General features: G+C 43.5%; 1 pseudogene; it reads left to right on the forward strand.

Annotated features, from left to right (window-relative positions):
• Window positions 1-8,343: 8,343 nt before the first annotated feature.
• Window positions 8,344-8,560, forward strand: LOC132357799 (U6 snRNA-associated Sm-like protein LSm3; annotated as a pseudogene).
• The last annotated feature ends 5,740 nt before the right edge of the window (window positions 8,561-14,300 follow it).

Raw genomic sequence — 14,300 nt, forward strand, 5'->3', positions numbered from 1 at the left:
ATAAAGAACTCTCAAAACTCAACAGAAAAACGATAATAGTAACAATAACAACAAAAGTCCAACTAAAAAATGGGCAGTTATGGAGTCAGAATTCAACTGTGCTCAGTGGCTGCTGGTAAGAAACTAAGCAACATGAGGGAAAAGTGCTTTCTTAGCCAGACGCTTCCTTAGTTCCCTAACGAGAAGGACCTCTGGCTGTTCCTGGTCACTTGTATTTGTTTCTGCCAACGTATGGGTAGATGTCCAGGGCCATTTTAGGGTCAGTAAACATCCCTAATTGAGAAAAAGCATGCAGAGAAAGCAGTTGAAGACAAAACTGGAGAATTTAACACCAGTTCTCACTTCTGCTAAGACTAAAATCTGGGCCAAGTGTTTTAATTCTTTTGATTTCCACTAGATAACATTATCATGTTATATATTGTTATATGGATTATATTAATCATAATATAAAGGTATGTAAACAGTGACCACAGTTTTGAAGCAAAGATTAGAACTCACTGTCAAATGCAAATGTACTTATAGGCATAGTGAGCATTTAGATTTGAACTCAGGACCAGAGTTATATATGCTATTATATTTCTATACACATAGTGGTGTTTCTTGAGCAACCACTATGCATACGTATTTGAATTTTAAAATACATTTTAAAATTTCTCTAGACGTTCATTTTCATGAGTGAATAAATATATCTCAAAACAAATTCTGAAGAATGTTTAGTTTTTCCCGAAGAAAAGAAGGAAAAAGAAGGTGTTGCTTCTCACTCTGGATGAAGTATTGGTATTCCCTAGCAGAGTTCCCTTCAGTCATCAACGAGGATATGTGATATATTTATTTTTTAATTAATTTTTAGGCAGTCAAAAGCCCTAAATCCTCATCCACGCTCCACCACCAACTCCTGGTGTGACCTTGATGAAATCCCTTCCCCTTGCTGGGACTGCATTTCCCGTATAAGAGGAAGGGTTTCAATTAGAATATGACATCTCTGGCCCTTCCATAGAATTCTATGACTGTGTGTGTGCGTGTGTACATGTGTGTGTGCGTGTGTACGTGTGTGTGTGTGTGTATGTGTGTGTGTGTGTCTTTTTATTTATCTACTTCGGGAAATAAAAATGCTTTATCGCTCAGGATACATAACCCAAGCTGTTACATTTAATCTCTGCACAACTGAAGAAATGTTCTTTCCTATATGTTTAGATACAAGTAAAAGAAAAGACTGAATAAATTCCATGGTCAATTACATGGTCAGTGAATCACAAGAGCAGAGGCTCTTGGAATTTGGCAGCTACTGGTCGATTCAAAGGATGTGCTGAGAAGCAACAGTTTTAGCAAGTAGTTTCCCTATTTACTCAAGCCTGAAGTCTGTTGTTAACATTTGGGAGCAAAAATATTGTAGATTGTTCCATTTAACAGCCCCTATGAAGATCAGATTCTAGGATTTCGTGGACTTGCCAGATTTTAAAATCATCATCATCTATGACATGCAACCATGTCTGTTGTGATTTCAGTCTGGCCCTGAGTTATTAAAAAGGCCATTGGTTCTGAACTAGCTGGCCATGGGGGTTGCAGCTTAGAGGCAACGCTGCTGGTGGAATTCTCATTCTTATTCTTGTCTTGTTTTCTAGTAGCTCTCTAGGGTCTTGGTCTAACTATGAAAGAATTTGATTCTTTCCTTCCTTTTGGAATCCTTCCTGAAGAGAACTTCCATGAGAGCCTGCAGAGACCCTCTTGGAAACGGAGCCGCAGCCTCTCTCAGGAGGCTGCCCCAGCGGTGCGCAGCCCTCACTGCCCGTGTCACTTCCCCATAGACGCGACACGATTGCTCTGGGTGAGCACTCAAACTGAAATCCTGCATCCTGGGGCAAGAGGCCTGAGTCCAGCGCGGTGGCCACTTTACTTCAGTGCAGGTAGAGAGCTCGGTATGGACATGAGAAGAATGAGGTCCTGATGACATGCCAGGAAGCGAATAGGTGTCAGTCCAGGGGTAGCTTATATAAATGCACAGGATTGGAAGGTGAAGCTGACTAGAAATCACTGTCTCCTTCACTCCATCGTCCAAATGGGGGAGAGCAAAATATAAATAGGTACTTACCCAGTGATCAGAATTAGCTTTCTTTTTTATTTTTTTTTAATTAATTAATTATTTATTTTCATTTTTGGCTGTGTTGGGTCTTCATTTCTGTGCGAGGACTTTCTCCAGTTGCGGCAAGCGGGGGCCACTCTTCATCGCGGCGTGCGGGCCTCTCACCATCGCGGCCTCTCTTGTTGCGGAGCACAGGCTCCAGACGCTCAGGCTCAGTAGTTGTGGCTCACGGGCTCAGTTGCTCCGCAGCATGTGGGATCTTCCCAGACCAGGGCTCGAACCCGTGTCCCCTGCATTGGCAGGCAGATTCTCAACCACTGCGCCACCAGGGAAGCCTTAGAATTAGCTTTCTTTAATTCTTTAATTCTAAGTGGCAATCCCAGTATAATATGTATATGCATGTATATATAAACATATACATGTTATGATAAATATATATCCCCTATATATGATAAATATGTATCACCTACATTTGATAAATATATATATATTTATCACATATAAATATATATATATATGGTTGGGCAAAGCTACCTCCACAGAATAACAACTGGGAAGGCTATGTTGGATGACAGAATCAGGACCTGTCAATGAAAGCTGGACTGAGTAGCTAAATTAAATAATATGAAATTGAAGGTGAGTTGACAGTGCAATGTGCATGTCTGTGGACTTCCGGCCTGGTGAAACTTGCTCTCCTGAGTGGGGAAGTGAATGCGTTCTGCATTGCTCTGCACGAGTCACACCCCACCCAGGGGGATCTAGCTGCTACCCTGGGCTGTTGGATGAAGAAATACATATTGCAAAATTTTCTGAGAAGAGTGCTAAGGAACACCTAGAGCAATCCAAATGAGAAAAAGTTGAGAGAAGAGTGATTGGCCTGGAGATGAACCACCTTGGTGCACAGGCCTGCCCCAGAACACATGGGGAATGACCTCTGTAAGGCCCAACTAGGAGGAGCGGATGGAAGGTGCAGTACAGAACAGTAAGAGCTTTTCAAAGAGAGGACAGGCTGCCCCACATGGTAGCGATCTGTTCATCCCTGGAGGTACTCAAATTGGCCATCTACTTGGCTGGGATGCTGAAGAGAAGATTCAAATGTCACATGGATGTGACCCTGAGATCCATGGCACATGACACATGACACTCTTCAACATGTGGAAATAGTAGAGTATCTGGTTTAGGGCATTCACATACAGCTTTATAGATAACATAGATACGTTGATATATAGATGTATATCCCAAATGAGAGATTCAGGAGAAAATGTGGAAAACTTGTACAGTGTACATCTTCTACTCCAAAGGACACAGAGACATCCTGTGACATTCTCAGATCCAAAGAAGGTAGAGTGGTCCTGACTAAGGTCAACATGGTCACCATTTCTTTAGCAAGTGCAATCCCAGACGATGCCCTCTTGCGGGTGGCTTACCTCCTAGTCAGCTGTGCTCTTTCATAGTCTAGGCCCTTCCATCCTCTCCAAATGAACTGCAATTGATGTGCTGACAAGCTTGAAGAAAGTGATCAAAAGTAGATTGAAACTCACTGTCGACAAGAATGTTCTTCTGCGTGGCTGAGTTGGGAGACATCTGAGAGTTTAGACATCAGGAATTGCTTTGGGCGAACAAATTTCAATCCCCTGGGTAATCATCTTTCAACCTCATTTGTCCCTGAGAAGTGTCCATCGAAGACTTGCTGTAGTTCTGTGTCTTGTCCTGCAAACTGGTACCCCCTCCAGACATGGTAGTGCTAGCTTGCTCACCAGTGGAAACATTCTTTGAATGGAAATAGTCATTTATGCTGGTGACATATGATCTTTAATTTCTGGAGATGACTTTTAAAATTTTTCTATTACTCTAGGACTTTTCCCATCTCTTCCATCCTTTTTCATTCCAAATGAATTATTTTTTCAGTGGACATGTCTTTACAATAAAGACAGTGCTTTGTAAAAACGGTTAAATTAGGTTCTTTTAGACAAGGGTGACATGTAGCATTGTTTCCGACTGCAGGTAAGTTGGGAAACAATAGTTGATCTGTTGGGACTTAAGCTGGAGTTAGTCTTTTCAGTTTCTGTTTTTGGTTTATTTCTTTACCCTGCTGGGTTAAATCTATCTTAAAGGCACAAATAGCACGGGGTGTAACAACATCTGGAACATGGTAGAAAGTGGGCTGAAAAAGAAAACAAGTGTTTCTTCATTCAGTAGCAGTACCATTTCATGAGTGGCCAACCACCACGGCTCTCAGACATGTTTAGACCTATGGGGAGCCTTAGAGAACATGGGGTCCTACCGCCTCACCTTACTGACAGCTTTGCAGCCTCCCCGCACTTGCCTTTGTTCCCCACATCTGGGCAAGCTGATGAGAAAGCTTGGGCGCCCCCCCCCCCCTTTAGCACCCAGGCAGGAGATTCAAACCACACAAGGCCCCGCCCACCTGTGGGAGACTTCACCTCTGCCCACCCCCCAACCACAATAAAAACGCTGGTGGGGGTCTTCTTTCCTTGCTTTCCCAAGCCATTTTGGACCATCTTGGGAGCCCTGCCCTGCTCTCCCCAGACAAACCCCGTTATGTAATTAATAAACCTTTTCACACCCTCTTGGTGTTTGTTTGGCAACATCAGTCTTGACATTGGAGCCAAATTTGGGGTGGATGACCACAGCACAACTCTGAGGTATGTGTTGTTATAATGAGCATGTTACCGATGAGGAAACTGAAGGATAGGGGGGTCAAAGTAATGCACAGGGGTTGTGAAAAAGCTTACAAAATTACAGAAACCACTTCTGAAAATAAATACACTGCTACGATTTTCATTCAGACCTACCTAAGAATGTCCTATGGCTAGTGTGTGCCATTGAAATGTAAGCGAAGGTTCTAAGATGAATCTTTGACTTCTAATTAAAGTTCCTACCCAAGGTCACACAGCTAGTAAGTGATGGAGCTGGGATTGAAACCCAGGCTCTGGGGCTCTGGAATCTACACTCTAAACATCTCAAGCTAAGATCTGCCTGATAGCAAAGGCTGTGCTCTTTCCACTGCAGCAGTAGAATAAACCTGGGTTTCATGAAGCTGTAGAAAGGCTATGTATAGAATCATCGTCATCATCATCATCATCATGCTATATACCAGACAGTGTGCTAAGTTTTTTATTGACTCTTTTTACAACTCTGTAAAGTCAGTACCATTATTATCCCCATTTTACAGATAAGGAAATTGGAGGCTCAGAAAGGTTAGGAAACATGCCCAAGGCCACACAGCTAGTAAGCAGAGTAGCTGGCTTGGGAAGCTCCATGGGTTGATATATTAGAGGTCATAGTCTAGTGTTCATTTGAAATGTGGGCATTTTGGATCCTAGGTCTGTAATAATAAAGGTCAAATTGTCCATGTATTGAATGGTAAGCCCTTGCCATGCATCATCCTAGTTAAACTTAATGCTATAACATAAGTACTGCTTTTATCCCCATTTTATAAACGAGTCACTTGAGTCTCTGAGAGGTTAGCAGAACATGTTTGAGGAAAGCCAACTAATGTGTGGACCTGGGGAGGAGCTGAGCTTTGAAGTTTGTCTGATTAGAATGCCCAAGCTCTGGAAGACTTAACTTGCTGGGTTTGTAGTTTGAGCCTCAGGTCTCTGCCCACTGAAAGTACACAATCTCTAGCAAGGACCCAGCCATATCTTTAGGATTTTAAAACACAACCAGCTGCGCTGCCCTGGCCCTCCCCCCATCAGCACCTCTTGAGCTGTTGCAGCGTATTCCTGCTCAGCACCTCCTGTCAGATGCCTCGTTCTTGCTGATTTCGGGGACTGGACTGTCAGGGAGTTGCCCTGTCTGCTGTGCCTACTCAGGCAGCACATGCTGCAAGGCCCTGTTATCTCTGGGACCGCTCTTTCTGGTATGTTAAGGATTTATCCAGTAGGAAAGGAAGAAGGAAAGGAGAACGTTCTGTGGCCCATATGTATATTTCTCCTTGTGCATACCCTGGCTTTTCTAGGCCTGGAAATGGAAATCCACATACCCAGCAAGGAGAGTGCTGGGTGGACCCACAGAAAATGGAGAAGAATGCAACCACTGGGGGAGGCCCAGGCGTGGTCCTTAGAACCCATAAACTCCCACCAAGTCAGCCCTACCACAAACATTGAAAAGTGGATGCAATTTCTTCAGATTTCTTTACCCAAGATTAGAATGTGATTCTAATTATCTTCCCCTAGAGAAAGTTCATGTTCACACAAGCTGGAGACGGCCCTAGGACTTATGTGGACCCAAAGAGGGATGGAGAAACATTACCTGCAGTTATTATTAAACATCTTCAGAGAATCAGAGATTTCAGGGGGTAGCAAGGAGGCTGAAGCAGTGAAAGTACTTGGTAGGAGTAGAAAGAGCCCTTGAGTTGGAGTGAGCAGATTTGGCTAAGCGAGTTAGTTGTTCCAGCTCTGCTTGACCTTGGACATGCCCTCGCCTTTCCCTTCTCGGGCCCTTCAAGTCCTTCCTCATTTGAACTTCAGTGATCTATGCCCTTTCTTTCCTTTTCTCTTTTTAAGATTACTTATAGCTCTAGCATTATTCGATTGCATTGAAGAAAATGACAAACCTTCATCAAGTGCCTCATCGTATGTGCCTCAACAAGCCTCCACTGTGCAAGTTCCTCAAATAAAGCTACATCCAAAAAGCTTGGGAAACACAAAGGCAGGGAGAGTCAGGACAGGTGTCTCGGAAGAGGTGCCTCTGAAGCTGTGCCGTGAAGGATGAGGGGCAGAAAACGAGAGCAGGCAGCGAGAGGAGCACACGCTCTTCTGAATCACCTGAAATTGTGAAAGGCTCAAGAAGAACCTGGCTCGTTCCTGGGAACCTGGGAGCCGTGGGAAGTTTGGTATTGCTGTCGGGATGTGTGTGGTGGTGGGCAATGAGGCTGTGGAGCTAAGAAGCCGAGAACAAACCATGGAGGGCCTTGAATGGCTGGGCAAGGAGTCGGCACTTTGTGCTGTGGGCAGCACAGGTTGCCAACAGAGGTTCTTTAGAAGTGGGGTGGCATAATCAGATGGTTTCTGCAGGACTGTCTCCCAGGTCTCAGTATGGAGGATGATCTGGAGCGGGGAGACGCTGGAGGCCTAGAGACCCATTAGGATGCTAGTGCACAAGTGACAGACAAAGGACAAGGGCCCTCTGGTGGACGGTGATGTACACCTCCTGATGTTCACGCCCTGTGTCATCCCCTCCCCTCGAGTGCAGGCTGGCCCTAGTGTCTCACTCCTGAGAACAGAATACAGCAAAGATGATGGGATGTTGCTTCCGACATTAGGTTACAGAAAGACTGTGACTTCTGAAGCCAGCTGCCATATTGTGAACTGTCCTGTGGAGGGGCCCAGATGGCAAATCACTGATGTCTCTGGTCAAAAGCCAGCTAGGACCAGAGGCCCATTTGCAGCCACTTGAGTGAGCTGGGAAGCAGATCTTCGGAGGCAGACCAACAACAGCCGTATCAGTGACTTTGGAAGCAGACCCTTCCCCAGTGGAGCCTCGAGCCAACTGTACTCCCAACCACCATCTTGACTGCAGCTTGTGAGAGACCTGGAGCCAGCTAAGCTGGGCCTGGATTCCTGGCGACAGAAATGGTGAGTAATTAGTATCTGTTGTTTTATACTGCTAACATTTGGGGTCATTTCTTACACAGCGACGGGTAAGTAACAACAAGACCCAACCAAGGCAATGGGAGGGAAGAACAGATTGATTCTGGAAATGGTAGGAAGTTGGGTTAGAGCGTGAGGGGGAAAGAAACGTCTAGGCAGGCATGAGTGCTCTTTAACTGAGATGGAAAATAGAGTAGAAGGTGTTGGTTTGGGGAGCAAAATGATGAGTTAGTTTGGTCCAGCCAAAGTTTGAGTGACTGTGGGGCACACCAGTAAATATAGTCAAGAGGCAGTTGGGTCCAAAGGTCTGAGCCTCAGGAAAACCATACACACTGAACTTTTGGGAAGATCAATGGAGGAGGGCTTGGAACGTGCAGAAACCAAGGCCAGAACCCGGAGATGTTCAACAGTTAAGAGACTGTCCTTTATCATCAGACAAGTGTCGGTCTTCTCTGTGTGTGTGTGTGTGTGTGTGTGTGTGTGTGTGTGTGTGTGTGTGTTGTCTATGTATTGGATTGGCCAAAACGTTCATTCGGGTTTTTGTAAGATGTTACGGAAAAACCCAAATGAACGTTTTGGCCCACCCAATATATCTTCTCCCAAGCAGTTACATCCCATTCTAAAATACTTTTCCGGGTTTGAAACATGGCGGACCACGTGGACCAGCAACAAACTACCAACACCATAGTAGAGCCCCTGTATCTTCTCAGGCTCAGCCTGGATGAGCGAATCTGTGACAACTATAGAAATTGATGAAGAAACATATGAACAGATATATAAATCAACAAAATGGAATATTCCGATGCTCTTTGTCTGGGGAGATGGTAGTGTGCTAGTTGCCCCGCCACTGACAGTTGGCTGAAACAAAGAATTTATCCAGTGTGGAAAACAGGAGATTTTGTATGATTGCCTCTTTAAATGTAGAAGATATTCAAAAGACAAACTGGCATACATTTTTTTTAAATTAATTTATTTGTTTATTTTTTTTTTTGGCTGTGTTGGGTCTTCGTTTCTGTGTGAGGGTTTTCTCTAGTTGCGGCAAGCGGGGGCCACTCTTCATCGCGGTGCGTGGGCCTCTCACTATTGCGGCCTCTCTTGTTGTGGAGCACAGGCTCCAGACGCGCAGGCTCAGTAGTTGTGGCTCACGGGCCTAGTTGCTCCGCGGCATGTGGGATCTTCCCAGACCAGGGCTCGAACCTGTGTCCCCTGCATTGTCAGGCGGATTCTTAACCACTGCGCCACCAGGGAAGCCCCCATACATTTTTATATTAAGAAATAACCAAGAATTCTTCCACTCCTGAAATAAGTTGATTTGCAGATAACTCACAAATTCTTAAGCTAAATGGCATTTTAATTTTTCTCCAACCCTTTCAATAAATGTGACCACCAAGATGCAGAAAAATAAAATAAAATAAAATACTTTTCATTTGCTTTGCAGCCATATTTGCATCCCAGTTTTACCTCACTAAAGATTCCAAATATTAGTGAATCTCTCCACCTTTCAGGTCTACCTGAGCCTCTCCAAATGGGACAAGTTCCAGTTGCAAGACTGCAAGCAAATCTGCTGTTGATTTCCACTGCTTGTAATTATTGGGAACATCTCTAGAGTTTATATGTTGTTTACACACTCAGCCTAATTTATTCTTTGCAAAGAAATCATACAAAGTAGCATAGCAGGAGAGCTTGTTACAGGAAGAAATATAGTACATGGAGAGTCTAGGAGATGTCAAGTTGACCCAGAGATCTTTTTCAGGGGTCGGTGGTGGTAAGAGTGTTTTTAGCTAACCTGCAGAATGTAACCAGAGATGTTTTTCAGGGGTCGGTGGTGGTAAGAGTGTTTTTAGCTAACCTGCAGAATGTAACCAGAGATGTTTTTCAGGGGTCGGTGGTGGTGGGAGTGTTTTTAGCTAACCTGCAGAATGTAAACAGAGCCTGCAGACAGACTGAAAGACAGCTCTATCAGCTCTGCTGGAGGTGTTGACACTACTATCCTACCCAGGGTGTGAGCACAGAAGCTTGTTACCATTCCAATTTTGCTGAACTGCTTGGGGCTTTTGACATTACAGATATCCCGTTCCTGCACAGAGAGGCTGGTAGAAGATTCTTAAAGGTAGAAGGCACCTTAGAGGTCTTTTTAGAATAGGGTGCACAGACTAATTCTGAATGTTTCAAACTGTGTACTTGCAAATGATCCATGGTATTTCAATTGAGCAATTAATAAAGCAGCAAATAGAGAGAATTCAAGTGAGCAATATTAGCAGATGGAATTGGCTTTTATTACCGTACAAAGCCACATTGAATTTGATGGAGCAGTAGTTCGTTTGCACAAAAGTGATCTGTCTATGAATGATTGTAGTTGTGTAAAGAATCCTGTAGCAACAAACTAAAGTTACTTATAAAACGTCATCCTCTTCACTTTAAAAGTTCAAGAACTTAGGCTCCTTTTCTTGTGTTCTCTGTTTACACCATGTCCCTCTTTGTGCACCCCCAGCCGAGGGGCAACAGAGATTCCCGTCTCTGGATCCTACCACTTCTCAGTTTCACTGCCACGGCGCGCGCTCGGTCAGGTCTTTCTCTCTTGCCTGAAGCAAAATGAAACAACCTCTTGGCTAACCTCCCTGCCTCCAGTCTCTTCTGTCGCCAGTGTGTCCTCCACACCACCATCAGCTTGATCTTTATAAAGCACTGAACAGAATCCTTTTGTGGTTCCCACTGAGTACAGGATCCAAGGACCTTAGTGCGGCATTCACGGCCCACAAGTAGGACCTTTTCTACCTCTCCAGCCTCGATCCCCACAACATCTCTCCACCCCCTTTCTCTGCAGCCGTGCTATTTAACCACACGAAGTTCCCTGACTCCAAGGTGTATGACCGCGTGTCTTTCTCATGCTGTTCTATCAGCCTGGAGTGTCCGCCACTCCTTCTCGTCCTAAAAAAGTCCTACATGCTGTAGAAGGTGCAGCTTAAACCATCTCTTCTCCAGGAAGCCCCTTCTCTGGCCCCTCTCGCAGACCCTGGCTCTTTGGTGGAATGGCTCCCATTTCATTCTGTCTCAAGACAGAGTCCCTGTTGACTTTGCCTCTCCAACCCTATGTTGTGAGCCCCTAACTTCCTGTTGTCTCCAGATCCTTACACGCTTCCTGACACATAGAATGCCTTAAAAATGTTGATGGGATAAATAAATCGTGGGCTTTGGCAAAGCTTTTCAAACACATTTCAAAAGTCCCTGATGGTTTCATATTTAAATAAAAGTTAACATTCAGTAAATGTTTTGAATAATGTCTACTAAGTATTATACATTTTTTGTTTTTTTTGCTCATCAGGAATTTCCAAGATGCACATATAAATAGATATTACTAAAATCTAAGAGTAAAATATACAGGCGAATGTAAACTTCTGCTAAATTTTCCTGACATTTCCATAGAGAATAACATATTTTAAAAATAAATGAGCTCTTAATTACTTTTAAAAAAACAGGAGCCCTTTTTCTCAATGAAGGTTTCCTTTAACACACAAAGTGCCTAAAATGAGTTTTGAGCAGAGCTGCTACCACAAGAACCAGTTGGAGATTTAATCTAGGTTTTGAGTAACTTAAAAGATTTCTTTTTGTTTTTTTGTTTTTTGGCCACGCCATGCAGGACCGCCAGGGAATTCCCTGAAAAGATTACTTTGTTTTTCTTTTGGTAATGATTTGACCTTTTCCATCTACCCTCCAACTGAGAAGAGGTTCACTGTCAAGATGGCTAGAAACATAGTCAACCTTATTAAAGGCAGCTTGGGAGATAGTTGTAAAAATCATTGAACAGAGAGACAGGATACCCAAATTCTAGTTCATCGATTCTGGCATTAACAAGCTAAGTGGGGACTTCCCTGGTGGCGCAGTGGTTGAGAATCCGCCTGCCAATGCAGGGGACACGGGTTCGAGCCGTGGTCCGGGAAGATCCCACATGCTGCGGAGCAACTAAGCCCGTGCGCCACAACTACTGAGCCTGTGCTCCAGAGCCTGCGAGACACAACTACTGAGACCACGTGCCACAACTACTGAAGCCCGTGCGCCTAGAGCCTGTGCTCTGCAACAAGAGAAGCCTCCATGTTGAGAGCCCGCGCACCGCAACGAAGAGTAGCCCCCGCTCACCGCAACTAGAGAAAGCCTGCGTGCAGCAACGAAGACCCAGCGCAGCCAAAAAATAAATAAATTAATTAATTAATTTAAAAAACAAAAAAACAAGCGAAGTGACCTTGTCCTGTTTGGATTCCTCTGGGCCACAGTTTCCCTCAGTGTAAAATGAGGGTGCTTGACTGGATGGTTTCTGAGGACTCTTCCTGCTCTAACAGACTAGGTTAGGAGAATGCATTTGACTTTGAGGTAGCATCTGGTGTGTACAGCAGCCCTTAGGACTGAACACGCTGCCTCCCAAACACCTCTGCTACCATCACCCACGAGGGTGTTTTGTTTTTTTTAAATTAGCTGCTTTATTGAGATATAATTCAATACCGAAAAACTCATCTATGCAAAATGTACGATTCAATGGTTTTTAGTATATTCAAAGAGCTGTGCAACCATCATCACAATTGATTTTAGAACTTTTTCATCACCCCAAAACGAAACCCTGTACCCATTAACAGTCACTCCCCAGTTCCTCTCAATCCCTCCAGCCCTAGGCAACCACTAATCTACTTTCTGTCTCTAAGGATGTGCCTATTCTAGACATTCATATATATGGAGTCATACAATGTGTAGTCTTTAGTGACTGGCTTTTTTCACTTAGCATAATGTTTTCAAGGTTCATCCCTGTTGTAATATGTATCAATACTTCATTTCTTTCTTTAAAATAAACTTTACAGGAGTTCCCTGGTGCTCCAGTGGTGAGGACTCGGCGCTTTCAACTGCCGTGGTCAGGGATCCCCTGGTCGGGGAACTAAGATCCCACAAGCCATGTGTGGCCAATAAGTAAACAAACAAACAAACAAATAAATAAAATAAACTTTACTTTTTAGAACAGGTTTAGATTTAACTGATTCACTTTGTTATAAAACAGAAACTAACACACCATTGTAAAGCAATTATACTCCAATAAAGATGTTAAAAAAATAAAGAAAGATCTTTTGGAGGAGATGGCAATTTTATATGTAAATATTTAGGGAATTTAATGAGTGTAAATATTTATTTTCAATGAATAAAATGAGGAGTTTGACTTACTCTACTTCACTTCAAATAAAAAATCTAGGGAAAAGTAACCAAACATTTTAAACATATTTAAGCTCAATATAGAGATACTTTTATGAAAATAGCAGAATTTAACTTATGAGTTACCCTGGAAAATAGTATGCTTCGTTTCATAGGAACAGTTCACGCTATGACTGCTAGAGTTGCTATAAATGTGGCAGCGTGTTGAGTTAGATGACTTCTAAGACTTCTTCCAACTCTTGGACTGTATTATTCGGGGCGGGGCGGGCGGGGAGAGAGTGAGAGAGACAAAGAATGGAAAAAATACTTCTCTGCAACCATATTAGTTACTCTAATAAAAAAAATGTGATAAAAAAAAAGTTACTCTTTTTTTTTTCTTTTTTCTTTTTAATATGAATGGCTGGATTTTATTTATTTATTTATTTATTTATTTATTTATTTATTTATTTTGGCTGTGTTGGGTCTTCGTTTCTATGCGAGGGCTTTCTCTAGTTGTGGCAAGTGGGGGCCACTCTTCATCGCGGTGCGCGGGCCTCTCACTGTCTCGGCCTCTCTTGTTGCGGGGCACAGGCTCCAGACACGCAGGCTCAGTAGTTGTGGCTCACGGGCCTAGTTGCTCCGCGGCATGTGGGATCCTCCCAGACCAGGGCTCGAACCCGTGTCCCCTGCATTGGCAGGCAGATTCTCAACCACTGCGCCACCAGCGAAGCCCCCCAAAAAAGTGACTCTTTTCCCCCTTTCCTTTAGTATCCGCTTTGGAAGGTAGGCACTATGAGTAGCCCAAAATTAAGGGGTGCAGAACTATGCTCCACCTCTCCGAAGCCAGAGTATTTACATAAATTATTTAGACTTCTGCACAGGCGATTTGTCTCTTGCCCTCCCCTCATTTATGTATTTACTTATTTATATCAGTATGGATGATGCATATTTGTTGTATACTTTGGGTTATAATCCAATACTACTTTATTCATTTTGTTGCTCAAATTGTTCCGGATTTGGTCATTGGGAACTCTTTTAGGTGGCTCCTATATCCCTTTGACACACCTCCATTATTGTGGTCCTCCCTCCCTCCCTTCCTTCCTTGCCTTCTTTCTTACCTTACCTTACTTTTTGGCACTGCAGGATGCTCCAGACTCATTTTGCATATTTCTGGCTCCAGTCCTAGAAGCAGTCATTTTCCCAAAGATCCCTGGTTCCTTCCATTGAAGAATGATGTTAGAAACTAAGATCTGGATTCTAGATGTGTTTGTTGCTACTGGCATGTCATTGTTTCTTGGCCTTCTCATCAGCTGACAGAGCTAGGTAATACATGTGCATATACTAACCTTGTATATATACAAGTACTCAATTTCTTTTTATTGCAGAATAATACTCCATTGTATGGATATACCACATTTTATTCATCCATTAATCAG

Source organism: Balaenoptera ricei, chromosome X (genome assembly GCF_028023285.1).
Source record: "Balaenoptera ricei isolate mBalRic1 chromosome X, mBalRic1.hap2, whole genome shotgun sequence".
In the NCBI taxonomy this organism is placed as follows: domain Eukaryota; kingdom Metazoa; phylum Chordata; class Mammalia; order Artiodactyla; family Balaenopteridae; genus Balaenoptera; species Balaenoptera ricei.